General features: G+C 44.0%; 1 non-coding gene across 1 annotated transcript; it reads left to right on the top strand.

Annotated features, from left to right (window-relative positions):
• Positions 1–534: 534 nt before the first annotated feature.
• On the top strand, positions 535–609 carry Trnas-cga (transfer RNA serine (anticodon CGA)). The gene has a single exon. It is a non-coding gene; the product is annotated as a tRNA-Ser (tRNA).
• The last annotated feature ends 4,379 nt before the right edge of the window (positions 610–4,988 follow it).

Genomic DNA, 4,988 nt, shown 5'->3' with positions numbered 1-4,988 from the left:
GCAGGTTCGAATCCTGCCTCGAGCATGGATGTGTGTGATGTCCTTAGGTTAGTTAGGTTTAATTAGTTCTAAGTTATAGGCGACTGTTGACCTCAGAGATATGGCTTAGCCACAGTCTGGGGGATGTTTCCAGAATGAGATGAGATTTTCACTCTGCAGCCGAGTGTGCGCTGATATGAAACTTCCTGGCAGATTAAAACTGTGTGCCGGACCGAAACTCGAACTCGGGACCTTTGCCTTTCGCGGGCAAGTGCTCTACCAACTGAGCTACCCAAGCCGACTTACCCCCCGTCCTCACAACTTTACTTCACCCAGTACCTCGTCTCCTACCTTCCAAACTTAACAGAAGCTCTCCTGAGAAACTTGCTCATTCTAAAAACATCCCCCAGGCTGTGGCTAAGCTATGTCTCCGCAATATCCTTTCTTTCAGGAGTGCTAGTTCTGCCAGTTTCGCAGGAGAGCTTCTGTTAAGTTTGGAAGGTAGGAGACGAGGTACTGGCAGAAGTACAGTTGTGAGGACAGGGCGTGAGTCGTGTTTGGGTGGCTCAGTTGGTAGAGCACTTGCCCGCGAAAGGCAAAGGTCCCGAGTTCGAGTCTCGGTCCGGCACACAGTTTTAATCTGCCAGGACGTTTCTTATCAAGCATTATTTCCACAGTTACACAGTGTTCCGCACGAATAATGTTATCAATTCGACTTTCAAATGAGGGAGTTGAAACTGCAACTGGTCGGCCAGAACGGTGTTCGTCAATCACTGAGTCGCGACCATTTCTGAACGGCTCTACCCACTTGTAAAAATTTGCACACTTCATACAACCTTCACCATAAACTTTAGACATTCTACAGTATATATTCACTGGTTTCTCGCCTTCATCAAGTAAATAACGGGCCGGCCGCGGTGGTCTCGCGGTTCTAGGCGCGCAGTCCGGAACCGTGCGACTGCTACGGTCGCAGGTTCGAATCCTGCCTCGGGCATGGATGTGTGTGATGTCCTTAGGTTAGTTAGGTTTAAGTAGTTCTAAGTTCTAGGGGACTAATGACCACAGCAGTTGAGTCCCATAGTGCTCAGAGCCATTTGAACCATTTGAAGTAAATAACGAATAAGACAACATTGTTCAACTAATGTGGACGTTTCAAGCGGACTCGCCATCTTGAAATGTATTTTTGATGTTATAAACAAAACAATGCTGATACATAAGTTGATCAGGGCTCACCCCAGTGATACCAACTTAAAGCTATAAAAGTACCGATCTTGCCCTACTAACAGTTTTCTCCCCAGACCAATTTGTCTCTTTAATTATTGAATGACCGTCTTATATATATATATATATATATATATATATATATATATATATATATATATATATATATATATATATGTATGTCACAGAGAATATATATTGTGGAGTGTATTTGATATGAACTGATATTAATTGTTTGGTCTTTTTCTAAACTGAAGCTGTCTCCTAAATGCTACAATGAGAGGGATGGAGTACTTACTGACCCTCGAAAAGCCTCTGATTCGGTATGAGCAACTGTTACACAGGTACTATCGTGGTCATGATGGGTGCTTTCCGCTAGAAATAATTGCGATGTTCATAGGTTTTTGGGGAAAGAAGAGGAGAGGAGAAGCCAACCCTCACATGGTCAGCCTACGATGACACGGCCCTGCCCTTGCAAAAAATTTTATAAGAGATAAGTAATTAAGAGTTAATATTTGGAACGGAAACGGGTTTTATGTGTGTGATACATAATTATAAATAAGAACACGGGCATATTTTATAAAAATAACAGTTATATATCTGTTAATTAGCATATATGAGACGAATCTCATATTTAAATGACGTAGGTATTCGAAATGAACGAAAAAAATAATAAGCGAAACGAGATTTGAACCAGCGGTTACGTCTCGAGCGCTACTGATTTTTTCTTCTATCTTTATATATTTTGAACTTCACGGAATTGCTGGTAGAACATGCACCTCTGTTTAAAAATGTACAACTGCTGAAAATCGAACCTAAAAGTCCCACTTGAAATGTGAACATTCCACCACACAGCCACGCAGGCACTCGAGAAAACTCGGCCTTGTTTTAGTATATCAACGACGGTCAGAAAATATCAAAGTTTATTTTCTCGAGAATTTTTGAAAGTTGCGTCGAACTATACTGGGAAATTACTATTTGAGTTCTGAACTTCACGTACAATAAATATAAAAAATTACAAGAATTCGATTGCCGTATGATCCCCTTGTGAACTCTGGGACGGACAGTGTGAAGTAACGTGACTTGTCTGTAGTCCTGGTGGCCTTCAAAACAGCACACCGATGGACGTCAAAGCCTGCAGACACCTCCAGTTATTGAAATGAAAATGTCGAACACATCCCTCATGCTTCGTCTCACACCCAAGGCGAAGTTGTTTAAATAACAACGATGAATCAGTGGTGCCACGGAACTCTGGAGTTGCCAGGTCAGGTGGCCAGTCCATCAACCTGTCTCAGAAGGTGCGTTACCTGCACACGTCTCGTGCTCACTGTGCGATCTCAGCTGTGCCAGTAAAAACATTCCTCTTTTCTCCCATCCTAATACTTCTGCACACGCATATACAGGGTGGTCCATTGATCGTGATGGGGCCAAATATCTCACGAAATAAGTGTCAAGCGGATAAACTACAAGGAACGAAACTCGTCTAGCTTGAAGGGGGAAACCAGATGGCGCTATGGTAGGCCCGCTAGATGGCGCTGTCATAGGTCAAACGGATATCAACTGCATTTTTAAAAATAGGAACCCCCATTTTTATTACATGTTCGTGTAGTACGTAAATAAATATGAATGTTTTAGTTGGACCACTTTTTTCGCTTTGTGATAGATGGCGCTGTAATAGTCACAAACGTATAAGTACGTGGTATCACGTAACATTCCGGCAGTGCGGACGGTATTTGCTTCGTCATACATTACCCGTGTTAAAATGGACCTTTCACCAATTGCGGAAAAGGTCGATATCGTGTTGATGTATGGCTATTGCGATCAAACTGCCTAACGGGCGTGTGCTATGTTTGCTGCTCGGTATCCTGGACGACATCATCCAAGTGTCCGGACCATTCGCCGACTAGTTACGTTATTTAAGGAAACAGGAAGTGTTCAGCCACATGTGAAACGTCAACCACGACCTGCAACAAATGATGATGCCCAAGTAGGTGTTTTAGCTGCTGTAGCGGCTGATCTGCACATCAGTAGCAGACAAACTGCGCGAGAATCAGGAATCTCAAAAACATCGGTGTTGAGAATAATACATCAACATCGGTTGCACCCGTACCATATTTCTCTGAACCAGGAAATGCACGGCGACGACTTCGAACGTCGTGTACAGTTCTGCCACTGGGCACAAGAGAAATTACGGGACGATGACAGATTTTTTGCTCGCGTTCTATTTAGGGACGAAGCGTCATTCACCAACAGCGGTAAAGTAAACCGGTATAATATGCACTATTGGGAAGCGGAAAATCCACGATGGCTGCGACAAGTGGAACATCAGCGACCTTGGCTGATTAATGTATGGTGCGGCATTATGGGAGGAAGGATAATTGGCCCCCATTTTATCGATGGCAATCTAAATGGTGCAATGTATGCTGATTTCCTACGTAATATTCTGCTAATGTTACTACAAGATGTTTCACTGCATGACAGAATGGCGATGTACTTCCAACATGGTGGATGTCCGGCATATAGCTCGCGTGCGGTTGAAGCAGTATTGAATAGCATATGTCACGACAGGTGGATTGATTGTCGAAACACAATACCATGGCCCGCACGTCCACCGGATCTGACGTCCCCGGGTTTCTTTCTGTGGGGAAAGTTGAAGGATATTTGCTATCGTCATCCACCGACAACGCTTGACAATATGGGTCAGCGCATTGTCAATGCATGTGCGAACATTACAGAAATGATAAGTTCACAAAGGTACATGTGTCACATTGGAACAACCGAAATAAAATGTTCAAACGTACCTACATTCTGTATTTTAATTTAAAAAACCTACCTGTTACCAACTGTTCGTCTAAAATTGTGAGCCATATGTTTGTGACTATCACAGCGCCATCTATCACAAAGTGAAAAAAGTGGTCCAACTAAAACATTCATATTTCTTTAGGTACTACACGAATATGTAATAAAACTGTGGTTCCTGTTTAAAAAAAACGCAGTTGATATCCGTTTGACCTATGGCAGCGCCATCTACCGGGCCAACCATAGTGCCATCTGGTTTTTCCCTTCAAGCTAGACAAGTTCCGTTCTTTGTAGTTTTTTCATTTGATGTTTATTTCGTGAGATATTTGGTAGGGTCACTATCAATGAACGAGTTAAAGGTAGGAGAAATGGTTTAGTTCAACCATCTCTAACTTTCCTGAACTTCCCATCAGTACAAGTGGGCTATTTCCGTCACCTTGGATCGTAATCTGACACAGCTGGGGGGAGGCGTAGGTGAAGAAATGTGGCATTGTTGGATGATGCCATAGCAATAATTGTTTAAAAATCATAATTGTTTGAATGTTTGAATAATGATAACGAACTGGGGAGGGGGGGGGGGCATGTGAGCAATTGCTGAAATATTATACACTCCTGGAAATGGAAAAAAGAACACATTGACACCGGAGTGTCAGACCCACCATACTTGCTCCGGACACTGCGAGACGGCTCTACAAGCAATGATCACAGGCACAGCACAGCGGACACACCAGGAACCGCGGTGTTGGCCGTCGAATGGCGCTAGCTGCGCAGCATTTGTACACCGCCGCCGTCAGTGTCAGCCAGTTTGCCGTGGCATACGGAGCTCCATCGCAGTGTTTAACACTGGTAGCATGCCGCGACAGCGTGGACGTGAACCGTATGTGCAGTTGACGGACTTTGAGCGAGGGCGTATAGTGGGCATGCGGGAGGCCGGGTGGTCGTACCGCCGAATTGCTCAACACGTGGGGTGTGAGGTCTCCACAGTACAT

This window comes from Schistocerca gregaria, chromosome X (assembly GCF_023897955.1).
Source record: "Schistocerca gregaria isolate iqSchGreg1 chromosome X, iqSchGreg1.2, whole genome shotgun sequence".
NCBI classification, from domain to species: Eukaryota; Metazoa; Arthropoda; class Insecta; order Orthoptera; family Acrididae; genus Schistocerca; species Schistocerca gregaria.
Note: the sequence above shows the minus strand (reverse complement) of the source record. Positions and strands in the feature narration are given on the sequence as shown.